The sequence below is a fragment of the Phoenix dactylifera genome, unplaced genomic scaffold, assembly GCF_009389715.1.
Source record: "Phoenix dactylifera cultivar Barhee BC4 unplaced genomic scaffold, palm_55x_up_171113_PBpolish2nd_filt_p 000320F, whole genome shotgun sequence".
NCBI lineage: Eukaryota > Viridiplantae > Streptophyta > Magnoliopsida > Arecales > Arecaceae > Phoenix > Phoenix dactylifera.
Window position 1 is genome coordinate 344,926 of NW_024067789.1, and position 21,188 is coordinate 366,113.

Consider the following 21,188-nt stretch of genomic DNA (forward strand, 5'->3'; position numbering starts at 1 on the left):
ACATAAATAAATATAAATAAACAAACAAATAAATAAATAAATAATATATTCTAATAGAATAAAATAATTATAAATAAAAAAGGAAAGGAAAGAAGAAGAAGAAAAAGAAGAAAAGGAAAAAAAAGAAAAGAAAGAAAAGAAAAAGGAAGAAAAGGAAAGAAAAAGAAGAAAAAGGAAAGAAAAGGAAAGAAAAGAAAAAAAGAAGAAGAAAAAGGAAACATAATTTTCTGTTCTGTGCACACACTTAATTAACCCCGAAACATAATTTTCTATTCTGTGCACACAATTTACCATTTTCTGCACACAGTTAAGTTAAGCAATCTGATTTTTGTAGAATGTTTCGAATCAATTACAATGATGTGGTAGATACTTAATATAGGTTGTTCTTGTGAGCCAAGTCTTACCTTAGCATGGCACATAGTCGATTAAACTTGAAGCACACTTAACTAACGATGATACATACCTAATTAACCTCGAAATATAGTCTTCTATTCTGTGCACACAGTTTACTATTTTCTGCACATAGGTATGGTTTCTCTGCACACAGTTAAGTTAACAATGCTATATTACTTGTATACCAAGCTTACTAACCTAACTGTCACTCACTCATTATTTTTTTTCTTTTTTTTTTCTTTTTTTTCTTTTTTTGTCTTCTTTTATTTCCTTCTCTTCTTTTTCTTTTCTTTTTATTCTTTTTTTTTCCTTTTCTTCCTTTTTTTTCTTTTCTTTTCTTGATATTGATAGATACAATGGAAGAAAAGACAAAAAAAAGAAGAAAAAGAAAAAAAAAAGAAGAAAAAAGAAAGAAAAAGAAGAGAAGGAAAGAAAAAGAAGGAAAGAAAAAAAAAAGAAGAAAAAGGAAAGAAATAGAAGAGAAGGAAAGAAAAGAAGAAAAAGGAAAGAAAAAGAAGAAAAGAAAAGAAAAAGGAAGAAAAGGAAAGAAAAAGAAGGAAGGAAAGAAAAAGAAGAGAAGGAAAGAAAAAGAAAAAAAGGAAAGGAAAAAAAAGACAATTAAGTATTCTCTGTGCACAATTAAGTCTTTCCTGCACACAGACTTAATTGTATCCAGAGAATATTTAACTGCGTACAGATAGCACTTAACTGTGTGCATCACATAGTTAAGTATTCTCTATACAGAATTAAATCTTCTCTGCACACAGTTAAGTGTTCTCTGCATCACACAGTTAAGTGTGTACAGAGAATATTTAACTGTGTGCATCACACAGTTAGGTGTTCTCTATACACAATTAAATTTTCTCTGCACACACTTAAATCTTCTCTGCATACAGTTAAGTATTCTCTGCATCACACAATTAAGTGTATGCATAGAAGACTTAATTGTATACAGATAACATTTAACTGTGTGCATCACACAGTTAGGTGTTCTCTATACACAATTAAATCTTCTATGCACATATTTAAATTTTCTCTGTACACAGTTAAGTATTCTGTACATCGCACATTTAAGTTAAATATTTTCGGTACACAATTAAGTCTTCTCTGCACACACACTTAAATCTTCTCTGCACACAGTAACTGTTCTATGCATCACACATTTAAGTATTCTTTTTCTTTCTTTTTTTTCTTCTATGCATCACACATTTAAGTATTCTTTTTCTTTCTTTTTTTTCTTCTTTTATTGTTTTCTTTTTTTTCTTTTTTTTCCTTTTCTTCTTTTCCTTTCCTTTTTTTTCTTTTTCTTTCCTTCTCTTCTTTTTCTTTCCTTTTTCTTTCCTTTTTCTTCTTCTTTTTTCTTTTCTTTTTTTCCTTTTCTTATATATTTATTTATCTATTTATTCGTTCATCACATTTATATATATGTATTTATTTATTTATGAATTTATTTATTTATTTATTTTTCTTTTTTATTTTCTTCTTTTTCTTCTTTTTTTTCTTTTTCTTCTTTTTTCTTTCTTTTCTTCTATTTTCCCCTCCCGTGAGGCCGGTGGCGCCAGAAGGGGGCCGGGCCGTGGCGGCCGCGGGAGGGGGTCCAGCCACAGCAGCTTTATTTATTTATAATTATTTTATGTCATTAAAATATATTTGTTTATTTATTTATTTATTTGTTCATTCATTCATATATATATATATATTGATGCATTTATTTATTTATTTATTTTTCTTTTCTTTCTTTTTTTTCTTTTTTTTCTTCTTTTCTTCTTTTTTTTCTTTTCTTTTTTTCTTTTTCTTTCTTTTTCTTCTTTTTTTTTCTTTTTTTTCTTCTCTTCTTCCCTTCTTCTTCTTTCTTCTTTCTTCTTTCTTCTCCTTCCGCGAGCTGGCGGCGCCGGAAGGGGGCCGGGCCGCGGCGGCTGCAGGAGGGGGCCATGGGAGGCGGCCTGAGAGGGGGCGGGGCCTCCGGCGGCGGCAGCCGCGGCCGGCCAGCAGAAAGCACCTCTCCTCCCGCGAGGCTAGCGGCTCCGAAAAGGGGCCGGTCCGTGGCGAACATGGGAGGAGGGCAGGTTGCGGCCGGCGACGGTTGTAGGAGGGGGCTCGTGCGGGGGCAGGGGCGGGGGCAATCTTGGCGGCGCGGCTGCGGGAGAAGGCTTGGGAGGGGGCTCGGGAGCGGGCGAGCCGAGGCCGGTGGTGGCCGCAGGAGGGAGCTCGGTCGGGGGCAGGGCTGCGGGAGGGGGCTCGGGAGGAGGCGAGCCGGGGCCGGCGGCGGCCGCAGGAGGGAGCTCGGGCGGGGGCGGGCCGTGGTCGGCGGTGGCGTCCTTTTCTTCTTCTCCTTTTGGGAATGGGAGATGAGGAGGGCAGGGGCATTTTCAGCCTTTTCAAAAAAAATAAAAGGGGCTCAAGGACCGGGAATTAAACTTGGTAAAGATATTGGATGGAAGATTTTAAGACCAGTCAACCGGGACTTTTTGTTATAGCGTGGTCTTTTGGAGGGTGGGGAATTAATTACCCCAAAAAAATACTGTTACACAATGTTAAATATATCTCTGCATGCAAATTTCCATTGGTTGGCCAACATTTTGACTCAGCTCACGATTACAAATTACTTCAAAGGAATCGTTGTGAATTATTAAAAAGTTTGAGATCTGGAAGCACGAGCAGCCTATTAAATAACCAGTCGTCGTTCACCGGAAGATATCTCAACCATTGGTAGACACCGGTAATTTACTGGTACCAAAGAAACAAGAAGATACGAAATCAAAAAAAGAAGTTGGGAGGTTGCATTCTCCGTGGCATAAGGAAATCCTGATGCAAGGGGGAACGAAAATGAGAAGTTACACTGCTTTCATGAAAATAACCTATTGAATTTATAAATAGCCATCACTCTAATTCCAACCCTATCTTCCAAACCATCCAGCTTATTGGCTACTCCAATTGCCGTGAACAAAAGACCAAAGGTGGTGGCCCTTTCCAATGTGCAACGACGACCATAATTTATGCACCATCTGTTCCTTTATCTATTTTTATTAGAGAGATTCTCCAAAATTTTGGCATTAAAGAAACCTAAAGCAGAGAAGATTGATTCGTTTACTTTTTCCGCGTTTCGGATGCCTTCAGCTAATTGTCTCGTAACCACATTATTCGTCGCCCCACTTGTTTGACAAATTGCAATAAAATTTAGTCGGCTAAGCTATTTTTTCTTTAAAATATAAAAGCATTTCTTGTCATTGATATTTCCATGGAATTAATGGTTTCACGCTCACAGGCCATCGACGTCATAGACACGGGAATTTTGAATAGGTCCAACCAGATGACGCGGCCCAATGGTCACCTTATCCTCTAATTTATCCAACAAATCAACTCTCAAGGTTAGAAGTACTGCAAGCTTTATAACTTCAGAAGAATCAAAAGGCTTATTGAGTCCGCAACCTTTTCTTCGAAATGGACATGTTTGGAAAGATGTGCAGACGCCCTGCAGCCCTACTCTTTCTCTTCTTGATCCTTTCTTCTCTCTTCTCTCTCTCCGTTGGAGGCAACATCCTGACTCCAACCCAGCCCCTCCGCGGCGGCCAAATCCTAATCTCAGCTGCGGAGAGATTCGCCTTAGGCTTCTTCAGCCCTGTCAACACTAACAATCATTATGTCGGCATATGGTATAAGGTCTTACCTCGTACCATCGTGTGGGTTGCCAATCGCCAGCACCCGATCTCCGAGCACAACGGTAGCCTGTCAATCACCGCTAATGGAACTCTCATCATCACCGACCAGAACTCTAAAACCATCTGGTCCTTGGGGTTGTCCGGCCTCACCAGTCCAGTCGCGCAACTCTTAGACGACGGCAATTTCATCTGTTGCCCAAGGTGACAAGCCAAGAGGGGGGGGGGTGAATTGGTTTCTTCTAAATTTTGGTGCTTTAAACGTTTTCTTAATTAAGTGCGGTGGATGCTTCCTTAAACTATTTGAATGATTTAAACTAGTGCAAAGATAGAAGATGATGCAAGAATAAACGTAAGCACAAGCACAACACAAACACAACAATATATAGTGGTTCGGTGCTCTCCTTAGCACCTACGTCCACTCCCCAAGCGTCCCCTTGGGAATTCACTATAATCCCGCGGATTACAGTTGGATTGTTTTCCGGGCTCACAATCCAAAAACCTTGTTGGTTTTACGGGCTCACCAACGAACCTATACACTTGGTTTTCCGGGTTCACCAAGAACCTTTGTTGGTTTTGCGGGCTCACCAACGAACCTATACAACTTTGGTTTTCCGGGTTCACCAAAAACCTTTGTTGGTTTTGCGGGCTCACCAACGAACCTATACAACTTTGATTTTCCGGGTTCACCAAAAACCTTTGTTGGTTTTGCGGGCTTACCAACGAACCTTTGTTGGTTTTGCGGGCTTACCAACGAACCTTTACAAAGTGTTTATACAAATGAAAAGAAAAGATTTAAACTCCTAGATGAGCATATAAAGCAATATGAACAACAAGAAGAGTTAGAAAGAAATTATCGCTTTGAAGTCGCTTTGCTCTTCTTGGTCAAGGAAGCTTCACTCTTCAATGGGGGAAGGAGCTCTTAATGCCTCTTTGAATCTGCTCAATCCCTTTCTTTGATTCTTGAATGAAGCTCTTGATAAAGCTTGTCTTGCTAGGGTTCTCTCTTGAATGCACTTGATGTATTTTCCCCAAAAGCTTGCTTCCTCTGATGAATACTCCCTCTTAAATACTTCTCCAACCTCCAAATAGTCCTTTCTGACCGTTGGATTGAAGAAACTAGCCGTTTATAGCCGTTGGGAGTCCAAAAAGCATTTCTGCACAACTAGCCGTTATGTTCAGCCCGTGTTTGGGTCGGCTCAACCTGTCCTTGGGTCGACCCAACCTTCACTTGGGTCGACTCAACCATTTCTTGGGTCGACCCTCTCAGAAAACACAGAAACTTGAAATTCAGCCTTCTGTTGCCTTGGGTCGACCCAACCTTTCTTTGGGTCGACCCAAGGTCAGCTTCAGAAAATTCAGAGCCTTGAATTTCAGCCTTTCTTCACTTGGGTCGACTCAACCTTTCTTTGGGTCGACTCAAGGTTTACTTGGGTCGACTCAACTTCTTCTTGGGTCGACCCTCTCAGTAAATCCAGAGAGCATTCTTCCTTTGCATTTTGAGGTTCTTTGGAGGTTGGGTCGACTCTTGCTTACCTTGGGTCGACCCAACTCACTGTTCATTTGTGCTGTTTTTGCAGGAGTGTGCCAGATGATTCCTCGATGTGCCGGGGTCGACCCAATCAACCTATGGGTCGACTCAATCCACACTTTGCTGCATTCTCAAGGTTAGTTTCATCCAAATGAACAAGACCATATATATATTTCCAATTAAGCAAATGTACTGAGAGCAATGAACTCATAAATGAAGTATCAATTTTAACTTATAGCATACTCTAGAGAATTGCTTGTTAATCATCAAAATAACACTATCATCCTCAATCTCCCCCTTTTTGATGATTACAAAATAAAGAGTATAAGCCTATTGATACTTGTCTTTAAAATCAGTTTAAAAGGGATTGAATTTCAGAATTTCAGCTTTTCATATATATAAGTGAAATCTCCCCCTATATCATTCAAAATTTGCCAATTTGACTTTTTGAATGGCTCCCCCTTTCATTTATAATTCATTAGCAATGAAACTTCAAAAATTTGAGATAAAATATGAGTTTCAGCTTATGTATCGGGGTGAGAAAGGAGCGTGCCAAATTCTGAATTTATATGTGCCAAATTCTGAATTATGATAGAAATTTTTGATTTGATGATTTTCATTGTTACAAATTGCTCCCCCTTAGATATGTAAGCTTTCTTATATGATTTTCAATTTGTTTGCCCATTTATTTCTCTTTTCTTTTCATAACTTCTTTACTCACTCTTTCTCACAAAAGTAATACTCTTTCTTCTCAAATGAAATACTCTTTCTTTTCTTAGAGTGAATACTCTATCTTTTCGTCTCCCCCTTTATATACTCTTTTCTTCTCCCTTTATACACTCTTTCTCCCTTTATATACTCTATCTTTCCTTCTCTTCTCTTTTATATACTCTTTCCTTCTCTTCTCCTTTATATACTCTTTCCTCTTCTCCCTTTATATACTCTTTCCTTCTTCTCTTTTATATACTCTTTCCTTCTCTTCTCCTCCTTTTTGTTATCATCAAAAACATATATATAGGAAAAGATGCAATAAAGAACAAACTTCAGACTTCATTGATCAAAATAGGAACATTTTCATATATTAATGCTCAAAATGATGAAAAGTACAATGTTCCACAATCAAGATTTAAAGATATAAGGGAAAGACAAGATTCATAAGGGAAAAAGCAAGATACATATGAGAAAAGGCAAGATACATACGAGAACTAGATTTCTAGCCTAGGCTCTAAATATAGATGCTAAGATCAGCCTAGGGAGACTCTAATTGAGAGTGGAAAATAGGGTTTTCGGAAGAGGACAAAGGATAAACAGTGCCCCAGATAGCTCACGGGTCCCCCTTTTAACAGTGGGGTCCCGACGTTGGGTCGACTCAAGAAACTTCTTGGGTCGACTCAACGTTGGGTCGACCCTATTCTAGGTTGGGTTGACCCAAGTGCAGAATTTTTCTTTTCTCTTCCTTTTTGCTTCTAAAAATTTTCCTTGCTTCCAATCCTTATAAATTCTTTCTGGAACAATGATACATGAGTAAGGAATCTATAGATAACAAGTTTGACTCATGTTTCATGGGTTTTTAGAAATGGGAGGAATGTATCATGAGATTGCTTGCTCCCTTTTATATCTCTTCAATAAAAAGGATCACATATGCCTAATTTCCTCCTTAGCGTGCAGACTCTATCTTCACTCAAGGGTTTTGTGAATATGTGAGCTAATTGTTTTTCAGTACATATATGCTCAATACATATGTTTCCATTTTGCACATGATCCCTAATAAAATGACATCTTATTTCTCTTTGTTTGGCTTTAGGAATGAGATATTTACGATGTAATCCGGAAGTGATCTCTAAATGTAGATTCCAAAGATAGTTTTGAAATCAAGTGTAGATGGAATCTTTTTCAAGTTATTTCAAGGAGTACCATGAATGATATTCAAGGAAGGACATGAGTGGAAATCTACTCTCTCTTCACTAAGTATGAAAGCTTGTTCGTTTAAGACCTTTTGCCCAATTTATTAAGTATTTTATCAACAGGAGAGTAATTTTAATTAATTTTCAGAGTGAAAGATCAAAACTTATATACTTGAAAGTCATATCATCATGTTGGATCATTAACTTTTAATGACTTCAAGGTTCTTTTATGATAAAAAGAGCATTGGGGCACAAGTACCAAAATGTGAATTCATGTAGTTTTTGATACATCTTAGAGTTCTTTTACAAACTTTCTTTTATCCCTTTAGAAAATAAGCACAATTTGATACATAAAAATATGAATTGGCACACAATTTAAGTTCTAAAGATCAAGTCAATTAGGATTCATTAGTGAATATCAAAAGAGATTTTCTAAATCACAGTTTTTATAGATGATCATTGAGGTACGTGTATTTATAGAATTCAATTTCTTAATCACAGTTTTTCAGCAATGTATACATGAAGCTCAATGAATTTTAAAATATCAAAACATAATCATATATTTAAAAATGTTTGCTTGTAATCAAGATCATTGAAAGACACATCATTTAGACCAATATTAGTACATTTTAATGATAAGAAAAGATATGTTTCGGATGCGTATCAGAGCAATCAACCAAGGCATCAAAATTAATTCTGTTTTTCTTACATTAACATTTTATTTAGTAAAATATATCATGTGTTAAGTCATGCATTAAAATACTAAGAACAAGAATGTCAAGGATCAAAATCAGTTCTTTTCAAATAAACTCCCCCTATTTAAATATAATTTCGCACTGATATATTCCTTAAAGTATGTTTTCAAGTGATTAACCATTTTGACTTGATTCTTCTTATATACTTTCATTTACTTTGTCTTTCATTTTTACTTTCTTATGCTCTATACTCTATTTGCTCCCTATCCGGTGGAGTTGGGAAGGGGCACGAGGTACTACCACTAGCCTCCCTCTTGTGCCGTCCCTAATATGCCCTACACCGAATAGTTGGGTCAAATAGTGCCGGGTACTACCACTAGCCTCCCCATTGGCACCATCCCTATGATGAGCAATATAGAAGGGTTAAAATGTTTACTTCGAATTCTTCCTGTTTTAGTGTAATTAATTATGGATTTTATCCCTTCCAAATGTCCCGAATATATTATGCTTGTTTTACTTTTCCTTAAGATTGGAGTATTTGCCTTTGCTTAGATTCTACACCTCTTGAATAATATTCCTTTTCTTTTCTTTATCTCTCTCTCTTTTTGTTATTCTCAAGTAATTTACATGAAAGAGCAGAATGAGGAATTAATCTTGTGTATCATACAAACAACATTTTCATTATGTTCATGGATTCATAATTTCACACAAGTTATTTTAGATCAAAATTTTAAGCATAAACTTGTGTATTTCATGGTTATGACATATGCAAAGATATATTCTAGTTTGGGCAAACCATGAAACAATCTCTAAAAGTATAAGTCAATCAATTATAGACATGATATCAAAAATTAATAATTAAAGGCCTCAATCATGCCATAATAAGATTTAAGTTATTGACTTTGCTCAATTAATTTATGAGAGAAGTATCTAGAATTACCATTTCATTCTGCATTCTTCAGTCAAATACCTATTAGATTTCTTATGTATGAACTTTTGGCTGAGGAAGGTCCTCTCTCTTGTTTGTATGTGAATGTTTATTGTACCTTATATGGAGATATCCTTTAAGTTGAGATCTCTCATTTTTCTTGCTCAAGGATCCTGCATTATTAACAAACTCCTTTTCTTTCTTGAAGGAGAGTCATTAGTTTCTTCAAGATACAAAACATTCATCCAACATATTCTTTGTTTTAAACTAGATGACTCAATATAAGATATGACAATAGTTGCTTGTTGAGTCACTTTACTCAAGAGATTGCCTAAATATAAGCAAGCACATATCACTTGAACTAAAGAGATAGTTTCATTAACCAAGATAGTTCAATGACAAGCATGTGAGCAATGGAAGGATTCATCAAGGTCAAATCATTTTTTTTTTATTTTCAGAATTAATTCAGCTTAGATTCTATTTGCTTAAGATAATTATCAATAAGATATACAAGTTGAGTTTTAATCAAATTATCTTAAACAATTGTTTCTATCAAAATTCAGATTGTTACATAGAATCAAAGTGATAAACTATATTCTCAATAAAAGATCTAGTTTTAATGAGAATAGTATAAATTGATCTTTCTACAACTAGTATCTTTTCATTGAATATTCTATATGCATTGCTTAAAGAGTAATATCCAAAGAAATACTTGTTTTATCAGATTTGGCATATATTTCATTCTTGAGAACATAATATGTATAACTGAAAAACATGAAGGTCTGCAACATTTGATTTTCTGTTTTTCATGAGTTCACATGGGGTTTTCTTTAAAAATAGATTTAATAGAAACCTTATAATATGACAAGCTGTGATGATAGTATTAATCAACTGCTATCACAAAGCATTGTCCTTACACAATGCAGGTTCTATTTATTATTTTTTTTTATTTTTTTTTTATATTTTTATCTCCCCTATATGCAATAGTGTTCTTGGTGCAAGCACAATTGTATTCAATACCATTTTATCAACAAATTGGTTTTCAAAGCTGTGCCATGAGTTTTCACAATTTGCAGACCTTTTTCATTTGAAACCTTTTGTAAGTTTGTGCCAAAGCAGAAAATATTTCAATTTAAGTGCCAAGAATAAAACCAACATTAGCTTTGAAAAATCATCCATAATTACAAAATTAGAGAGCTTATCTCCTAGGTTCACAATCCTAGAGATCCAAATAAGTTCTTATGGAGAATTTTCAAAGGCTAAAAGGTGGAAACAATGTTTTCAAATTTAGAAATGATTCTAGTTTATTTTTCTAGATGACATACATAGCAAACTTTGACCTTGCAAAATTTAATCTAAGTGAATCAATGACAAGGTCTTTTGAGATTAAGTCCATACTAGTATGAGTTGATTTTATATGCCAAAACTAGACTCTTTAATCTTGGTATTCTTAATACATATATTTAAAAAAAAATATACCAAGTAGACATTCTTATGTTTATGATCAATAAAGGATAATGCCATGGATAAGAACTCTTAATCAAGCATATAGAGAATTCAAAGAGTTATTCTAAGAGTATTGATTAAGCAAATTATCCATCAATATCTGAAGCATAATATAGGAAGATGGAGTGATTTGGATATATTTTCATTTCATACCAAAAGTATCACCTATATCACAGAAATGATTAATACTAGCTACAATTTCAATATGAGAGGATGCAAGGATTACTAATTTCATTATTTCTTCCATTTTGGTCACTCTTCTTAATTATATTTTAAGTTCTATTCTTTAACATGTGTCTAGAGAACCCATTGCCCAGATAATCATCTTTCATTGGAATCTTGGGTAGCTAGACACATTTGCTAAAAATGATCATGTTTTCAACTTAGGAACCCAAGCTCTTTTGGGTCCTTGTAGGTTAGCTATTATTGTTCCTTTTGGAACCCAGATTTTCTTAATGGCTATTTTGTCCATAGACTTGCAGATTTTAGGATTGTAAGGAATGTGTTTCTGCATACTCTTATTAAATTTAACAATCATCGATTTAATATATGATAGATTTTTAATTTTCTGTTTTTGTTCATTAGGTTCATCAGATAAATTAGAGTCCGTTTTAGGATAGATAGTGGAGGATTTAACACATATATCATTAAGGGATTTTTGTGTGTACCAGGATTGATATCCTAATCCAGTCTTTTCAAGTTCAGCCCTTTGATTATCTATCATTAAATTCACTTTTTCATAGCTAATAGTAAATTTTTCAGCTATAGGCTTAAATTTGTTAACTTCTTTAGTTAACCTATCATTGTCTTCTGAAAGTAATTCATTATTTTTCTGAGTTATATCATAGTTTTCAGCAAGAGATAGAAATTTTTGATTTAGCTTTTTATTCTTTAACCTAAGCTTCTTATATTCAAAATATAGATCATGAAAAGCATCATGAAGTTCATCAAATGTAAACTCAGATTGAGTTTCAGTAAGTACCCGATTTTTGAATGTGAGATCACTTTGTATTTGAGTACCCACCTCATCTCCATGTGCCATACAGCACTGATCTTTATTTTCGGTTTGCTCCTCTTCTTCTTCTGAGATAGTTTCAGATTCACTAAAAACATTAGTGCATTCATATTTAGCTTCAAGTATACTCCATATTTCTTTAGCAGTCATGCAATAGGATATGTCATCAAGTTCACTATCATCCAATGCACAATATAGAATATTCATGGCTTTTGCATTTTGCTGAGCCCTTTCTTTATCATGATTAGTGTTTGTGTGTAGCCCATTGACTATGATACTCCATAAATCGTAGTCTTGTGCTTGAATGAAAATGCGCATGCGTGCTTTCCAATATGTGTAGTTTATACCATCAAATAGTGGAGGTCTATCAATTAATTGTCCCTCACTCATAGAACATCCCACTTGGGTTGTCATGATCTTTAACTCTTGATTGTGAGATCAATGAGTACTATTAGAGCACCTTGCTCTGATACCACTTGTTGCCCAAGGTGACAAGCCAAGAGGGGGGGTGAATTGGTTTCTTCTAAATTTTGGTGCTTTAAACGTTTTCTTAATTAAGTGCGGTGGATGCTTCCTTAAACTATTTGAATGATTTAAACTAGTGCAAAGATAGAAGATGATGCAAGAATAAACGTAAGCACAAGCACAACACAAACACAACAATATATAGTGGTTCGGTGCTCTCCTTAGCACCTACGTCCACTCCCCAAGCGTCCCCTTGGAAATTCACTATAATCCCGCGGATTACAGTTGGATTGTTTTCCGGGCTCACAATCCAAAAACCTTGTTGGTTTTACGGGCTCACCAACGAACCTATACACTTGGTTTTCCGGGCTCACCAAGAACCTTGTTGGTTTTGCGGGCTCACCAACGAACCTATACAACTTTGGTTTTCCGGGTTCACCAAAAACCTTTGTTGGTTTTGCGGGCTCACCAACGAACCTATACAACTTTGGTTTTCCGGGTTCACCAAAAACCTTTGTTGGTTTTGCGGGCTTACCAACGAACCTTTGTTGGTTTTGCGGGCTTACCAACGAACCTTTACAAAGTGTTTATACAAATGAAAAGAAAAGATTTAAACTCCTAGATGAGCATATAAAGCAATATGAACAACAAGAAGAGTTAGAAAGAAATTATCGCTTTGAAGTCGCTTTGCTCTTCTTGGTCAAGGAAGCTTCACTCTTCAATGGGGGAAGGAGCTCTTAATGCCTCTTTGAATCTGCTCAATCCCTTTCTTTGATTCTTGAATGAAGCTCTTGATGAAGCTTGTCTTGCTAGGGTTCTCTCTTGAATGCACTTGATGTATTTTCCCCAAAAGCTTGCTTCCTCTGATGAATACTCCCTCTTAAATACTTCTCCAACCTCCAAATAGTCCTTTCTGACCGTTGGATTGAAGAAACTAGTCGTTTATAGCCGTTGGGAGTCCAAAAAGCATTTCTGCACAACTAGCCGTTATGTTCAGCCCGTGTTTGGGTCGGCTCAACCTGTCCTTGGGTCGACCCAACCTTCACTTGGGTCGACTCAACCATTTCTTGGGTCGACCCTCTCAGAAAACACAGAAACTTGAAATTCAGCCTTCTGTTGCCTTGGGTCGACCCAACCTTTCTTTGGGTCGACCCAAGGTCAGCTTCAGAAAATTCAGAGCCTTGAATTTCAGCCTTTCTTCACTTGGGTCGACTCAACCTTTTTTTGGGTCGACTCAAGGTTTACTTGGGTCGACTCAACTTCTTCTTGGGTCGACCCTCTCAGTAAATCCAGAGAGCATTCTTCCTTTGCATTTTGAGGTTCTTTGGAGGTTGGGTCGACTCTTGCTTACCTTGGGTCGACCCAACTCACTGTTCATTTGTGCTGTTTTTGCAGGAGTGTGCCAGATGATTCCTCGATGTGCCGGGGTCGACCCAATCAACCTATGGGTCGACTCAATCCACACTTTGCTGCATTCTCAAGGTTAGTTTCATCCAAATGAACAAGACCATATATATATTTCCAATTAAGCAAATGTACTGAGAGCAATGAACTCATAAATGAAGTATCAATTTTAACTTATAGCATACTCTAGAGAATTGCTTGTTAATCATCAAAATAACACTATCATCCTCATCATCGTTAAAGAGGCTAAGGGCGATGATAATATTGTACCAGGGAGCCTTGCATGGCAGAGCTTCGACTACCCGACTGACACTCAGCTCCCTGGAATGAAGCTCGGGTGGAACCTAACGAGTGGTCTCAGCCGTAACCTCACATCATGGGCCAGTCCTAGCAACCTAGCGCCAGGCTCCTACACCATGGTTCTGGATCTCCGTGGCGACCCCCAGTTAATTTTGTTGCAAGACTCAAAGCAACTGTTGCGCTCCGGGCCATGGAACGGGCAAAGCTTCAGTGGCATCCCGGATATTATGCGTTATAAGGTCTTCATATTGGACTTTGTCATCAAGAACGACGAGGTCTTCTTCATGTACAACACCACGAGCACGTCCATCATCGCGAGGTTTATCGTGAACTACACCGGCCAGGTCCAACACCTTGTCTGGCTTGATGACAGCCAAATGTGGAGCATCTACATGTCTGAGCCAAAGGACCTATGCGACTATGTGTCACAATGCAGGGCTTACGGGGTTTGTAATCCAGATGACTCACCGGTATGTAGTTGTTTGCAGGGATTTAAGCCTAGGTCGCCGAGAAATTAGGATCTTAGAGAAGCGAAAGATGGGTGTACGAGGATGACGTTGCTAGACTGCCGAAACGGGACTGATGGGTTTGTGACAATAAAGAAGGCAAAGCTGCCGGACACATCGAAGTCAACGGTGGAGTGGAGCATGGGACTGGATGAGTGTAGGGCGACATGCTTGAGGAATTGTTCATGCACGGCCTATGCTAGTGCTAATATCAATGGGACCGGATGCATAATTTGGACGACGGAGCTCACTGACATTAGGCTGTTTACCTTTGGTGGATAGGATCTCTACGTCCGACTAGCAACGGCCGATCTAGGTATGTACTGTTTCATTTACTAAGGTCGGCAACTACACCGGAGAAAGATTTATATCTTTGGATCAATGCAAGCTGGAAATCGGTAGTTGTCTGCATCCCGGTGCCGATGCCAGTTTGTACTTGGTTTTTTTTTCTCATGCATCGGCGCCTCCCTACATTCAGCCGTGAGTATGCCCAGAATAGTCATAGTACAAAACACTCTCTTCAAAATCTATCACGAGATGGCTCTAGAGTGATGTGCTGCAAAAGAGGCGATCCAGTCCGCCGCACTGTCCGCCACCAGTTTGTACTGGTTCAAAGGTGGACTTTATATGCTGCTATAAGGTGTATGATGTCCGATTTGTACTGTTTGGTGTCAGTCGGACTAGGCTTATGAGTCGGGTGTAGCAGACACATTATCTGTTGGTGGGGACATAGGAAATCGACGTGCGAAACCGATGGGACAGCTAATTGACCTTGTTTTCATTTTAATACGAGGGAAGACGACCACTGTCCTTAGTATTGGCTACTTTAATGAAATTTCAAAAATTTTGCTTGGCATTTAGTGCTCAAAATGGACCAAGTCACTCGGACGCCTCTTTACCGTAATTCGGTTTGAAATTTTTTTGAGATTTCAGATCAGGCTAATGCCCAAAAACTTTTAGAAAATTTCAGCCAGAGCCCCACTTGAGCATAGACTTAGACCCGACCCAAACCTAATTGGGCTGGCCCGAATTATCTATTTGCGCTAAAACTCAAGCTTGCCAACCCGATTCAAGCTTAATCTTTCAATCATTCATACCCTTGCTTTACTTTTTTTTATGAAATATTATAGCTTCACATTAGCAACCACCTGATAATTAGAAATATATTTATCAAAATAGCGATCAAATTGGTCAAAACACATAATTGGATAGACCGAACCATTGTCTATTGAGAACGACCTTATTTTGGAACAAAACTGGGCTGGGCCTAAGCCTAAATTTGGGCTCCGTTTCAGTCCTTGTCTAGAATTGAGCTGAGGTCGGGCCAAGGATCGGACACTCGAGCCCGGACTGAAAATAAATGGGCTTGATATTTAAGCCCAAACTCGATCTAATTCTTTCGGGCCGTGCCCATAGCCCGACTTGAAGATCGGCCCAAACCCATTTCCAGCCCTATTGGTAGTAGAGCACGAATCAAGAAATAGGATACGATCCACCTTTACATGTGTTGGAGATGGACCAGGTCTAGTTTTTGCCCATAAACAGTTAAATATGATCCATAATATTTACTTGCTCGGGTGACTTTTTTTAATTTCATAGTTTCACATGAAGTCTCACATAGTAGTAGGTTATAATTTTTTAAAATAATCACGTTTTCCATTTAAATCCTATTAGAAACTCTTTTGTTGCATTACAAGCAGTGCTCATTATACCCACGGAATAAATAATACTATATTAAAGTATTCATTGTGGGACTGAAGTGGGTCCAGGCCAGCCCGAGGATTGTCACTTGTCAGGCTGGGCCGACTTTGGCATGGGCTACCGGCTAAGAACGGGTAAATTTGGATTACATTTGGAGTTAGAATTAGAGCTTGTAGACTTTTCGGGCAGCACACACTGATCTGAAAGGAACCTTTAGCTAGGTTCGCTCAAAACACCACACTCCTGGCTCAAATTAAAAGTTTTCAGTCTCATCCCTATTTAAAAGTTTTGTTAAAAACCCAAACTCAAACCGACCAATGGATAACCTGGTATAACCCATTTAAAGCTCGGGCTAAGTCAAGCAACCAATATTCATCCTAATTTATATGTGAAACTTCTTGAAGATCCAAAAAGGAAAAATGAAATTCTAAAAAAACAAAAAGGAAAACAAAGGAATGTTCATCATGTACTTACACGACGGAGTTGATGTTACAGAACTAGGATCAGATCATTCACATTCACGCACCATAGTTGGGATTGTCGTTGGCTCTGTTGCGGGGATTCTACTGCTTTCTTCAGTGGGAATTTGCGTTTGGATGAAGAGAAGGAGAACAGGTAAATATAGTCCCCCTCACAATATGCACCCATGACATGAGTAGTGATTACTATTAATTGTAACTACTGCAGCAGCTTCCTTTGGTGCCATTCCCGTCGCTAGTCACTGTAACAACGAATACACGGACAGCAAGGACTGGGAGCTTCCTCTATTTGATCTGGGGACAATCATTGCAGCGACCGACAACTTCTCAATCGAAAACAAGCTTGGAGAGGGTGGCTTCGGTCCCGTGTACAAGGTATTTTCATAGTTTACCAACTAAGCTTAGTAGAGTGTCACCATGTAGGTCTCAGTCGATGTAGGGTCCTACATTCAGCACTCTGAATACAATGTTGCATTCGGGGCTTTCGAACGGTTTGATACTGCCTCTAGATTTAGTACTCTTTAAGTATAGCAATGCTTAATGTGGTGATTTCAGGGAAAGCTTTGGGAGCAGCAAGAAATAGCTGTGAAGAGGCTTTCAAAGACTTCGGCACAAGGCGCTGATGAATTCATGAATGAAGTGATGCTGATTGCTAAGCTTCAACACCGAAACCTAGTTCGGCTTCTAGGTTGCTGCACTCAAGGAGAGGAAAGGGTGCTGGTATATGAATACATGCCTAATAAAAGCTTGGACGCCTTCCTCTTTGCTTCGTCAATCTTCTGTTCGCTTCTATATCTTTGTTTCCTGCTCCTCATTAGATTAAGAAAATCAAGCATAATCGATACTTCCTAATGCTTAGTTCAAGAGTTCAACCAAATCTAATTCAGTCTCCTAAATATTTAGGAGATTCAAGAGTCTCCTAAATCTAATAATTTAGTCTCCTAAAAATACTTAGACTGAATGGTAATGAGTCCCCGGCAACGGCGCCAAAATTCTGTTCGTCCGTTCCTGTTTACCTAAAAATACGCTAAACAGATCGTTGTTAGAACCGACAAACAAAGTTTAATTTAATTTTACTCTTACCTTTTCTACTCGAAGAATAGCGGTTGTAAGAGGTCGATCCACAGGGAGACGATTGGAGTTGCATAAAAATTCGAACGTTCACTCGGATTTGAAATTGATTTTTAAATGATAAAAGAAAAACATTATTTTAAGGATGTTGATGGATTCTCTAGTCTACCGGAGAATATTTTTTAATTGAAATTAACTAAAAGACAGGTATTTAAATTCGAAAAGCATTTATATGTTTAACTAATCAAAGAAAAGCTTTGGCATAAATTAAAATTGATGAAAATAAGAAGATTGAAGTGAACACAATTTGCATAAAGGAAGATTTAATGTATTGCATAAAAAGAAAACAGAAAATAACTTGAACCTAGAACAGAGATTGCATGAAAGAAAATTGCTAGATTTTATAAAAATAAAATCGATTACAAATAATAATGGAGATTAGAGGCTTCATACGCCTTCTCTTTTGCAAATAACAAAAAGTAAACAAAATAAGAAGCTTCTCTCTCCTGATGGACCCCTAAAACAAATAAAATATTACTTTTTTTTTTTCTTCTTCTTCTCGGAAAACAGGGCCTCCCCTTTTTTTTGCTCAACACCCAGCCCGCCCGAGCCGAGCTCCCTCCTCTCCCCCGTCTTCTTCCGATGGCCACCCTATTTATAGGCAAGTGAGGATGCTTGGGATTCCGGAAGGGGCGGACTCGGAGGCACGATCCATGGAACTCGGGCGCGATGATGGGAGGAGCGGATCCGTGGGAGAGGGGCTGAGACCTTTGATTCGGATGAAGGTCTGGCCGCGGGATCTCGAGAAGACACCATTCACGGACGCGTGATGCTGGGATGGAGTTCTGGGATGGAAGAAGAAGGCAGGTGATCAACGGGGCTTCACGAGCAGCGGAGGAGCTGAGAGCGTGATCGATGGAGCTTGACGCTGATCGCGGGATCAATGGGTGCTAATCCGGAAGCGTGGTGCGGGAGGGCAGGTCACGGACGGATGGGGCGGAGGGCATCGGAGTGGGGTGCTGGGATCGCGAGATCCGTTGATTTGGGAAGGAACTGGATGGTGAATGGCCGATCGTGGAGGTTGCTGAAAATCTCCTGCTAATCCGCTGCTGTGGCCGGAAGAAGAGGAGATGGGGAGGCTGAAATGGGCGGCTTGATCATAGCATGGGATCCCGGAGAAGGTGGGGAAGGAGCTGCAGACGGACGCCTGGGATGGATGCGGAAGAAGCGGTGGTTCCGGACGATGGCTGGATGCGGGATCACTTGGAGCTTCGTGGACGCCGGATTGGAAGCGAGATCACGACTCGAAATGGACATGGGAGGCTGAAGAGCACTGCGGGACACTCGGACGCAGGATCCGGGAAGCTCGAACGCGGCTGGAACGAGCGAAAGAAGTTGCTGAGAGGAAGAAGAACAGTGATCAAAAAAAACATTTACGTAACACTGTTCATATGAACAGTTTCATCTCAAACACTGTTCATATGAACAGTGTTTTTACGGAACACTGTTCATATGAACAGTGATTTCAGCAATGAATAGTAATTTCATGAATAAATAGTAATTTCAGTTATTGTTCATGGGATTGGAGGTTAAAAAGTTCTTTTTCTTTGTGATGAAGTGAGAGTGGGAATCTCTATTCCGGAAGAGTGCGGGTGCTTATCCGGAAAGGAGGGAACGCGAGGATCACTGGAAGATCGCACACGGGTTCGGATGTTTGGGTGCAAATGTGCTCGATCATATCATGGTAGGATTGGGCCTGCACAGTTTGGGGCCATGATGCATTAAAACTTTAATTTGTAATAACCTGTGCCAAACAAAAATATAATATTAAACCAGTGAATTTATCATTATCAGTTAGCAATAACACTAATTTAGGTGATATGTAGATCGCACTTTTGTGCTCTCATCACACCCCCCAACTAGCTTATTGCTAGTCTCTAGCAATTAACGAGCACATGATAGAATGAGGGCACAAAAGATGTAGTCTAACTTATGACTTTTTATTGAAGCTAAGTACATAAAACTGAGATACGTACCCACTTTCGTAGAGCATCACGATTGCACTTAGCACGTGCAACAAGCCTTTAAACCCCTAAATTACCCTAGTGGACGAGTGTTGTCTCGTGAGGGTTTGCAGTGAAGTTACCTACAAACTTCATCAGTCAGAAATTTCCAATTTTTAACTCGAAATTTGAACAAGTATTATTGTATGAAACCAGAATTGCAAGGACAATAGAGACTTGTTGCTATCATATTTAAGCAGACTCTAACTCAAGTTTCATTACACCCCATCTATCTGCTAACAAGTCAAGAATGTAGTGAGGTGCAAGATAGTATCATATAAATGAGTGGCTTTCACTTACTTCCAACATGATCACTCCAATTTTCAAGACTTTCTAGAGTTAAATGGTAATGAACACCCCAGATTTATTTATTTATTTATTTATTTATTTATTTATTTATTTATTTTTTAATCAGATTAAATGCTAAGAAGAATGACTTACCTAAAAATACTTAGACTCTTGAAAAGACAACGGCGCCAAAATACTTAGACCCTTTTTACAGTTGCTCTTGTAGTTCTCAAGTTCTGGGAGTTGTTTGCAGTTGCTTTCTCTCATTTTCCTTGTCCCCTTCTTGTAACCTTGGGAGGTAGCTGCGGTCCCCTCAAGAATAGAGAAAATGAGGCAAGCCTCAGCAACTCTATCTTCGAGCAAAACCAAGCGGTTCAGCCACGAGGCAAAGAAGCAAGTATTTTTCATCTTCAGTTCTAATTTAGCAGAAACTAAATCTCCTAAACAAGAAGAGCTTTGATCCAGGAGCATCACCGAATTCGATGTGGATCAATTTGGCTACTATGAGTATTCAGAAAGATCATTAAATTTGATGTGAAATATTTTAGCCACCACGAGTATTTAGGACAATTACCAAACTCAACAACCATCGTACCTTAGACACCACCTCGCGTCAATCATAATATAGTCTAGATAATTAAGTATTCTTTTGAGCTAGAAGGTGGCAGACCATCTCACTTTTTTGGTATAACGACGGCTCACGCACAGCGAATGTGGATGCGGCTAGTAAAATTAGAAAAGAAAAAACTATATAAAGGTCATGGACAATCCTATTATCCATCTATACGAAGCCTATAGAGTGATGAGCCGCAAAGAAAGCAACCGAATCAGTAGCACTGTTTGCCTCCCTATAGACGTGTGTGGCCTGATGGGAGTCGCACTCTCCTAATAATCTACGAATCTCGTGATATTATGTTGGGTTGAATCTCGTGAACTTGCCCGATACATCAAATGCCACCGTGCACAGCAACATAAGTCTGGAAGAGTGCAAAGACTGGTGCCTGACGAACTGCTCCTGCAGTGCCTATGCCATCGGTGAATGGAATGGATGTATCACGTGGACCGGAGATCTGGTAGATATTAGAGTGTTCACTGAAGGGGGGGGGTTGCATTCTCCGTGGAACGAAAATGAGGTGGTTGAGATTCCTTTCTCAATGGTTGGCACCAAAACATCAATCGGTCATACAATGGTGAATGCGATGGAACGCAACATAAGAAAGAGTCTGGATACGGTGCACTGAGAGGTTACGCTGCTTTCGTGAAAATAACCTATTGAATTTACA

General features: G+C 38.5%; 1 pseudogene; it reads left to right on the plus strand.

The window, feature by feature from the left end:
* The first annotated feature begins 3,815 nt into the window (after window positions 1-3,815).
* On the plus strand, window positions 3,816-17,522 carry LOC103718453 (annotated as a pseudogene).
* Window positions 17,523-21,188: the final 3,666 nt, after the last annotated feature.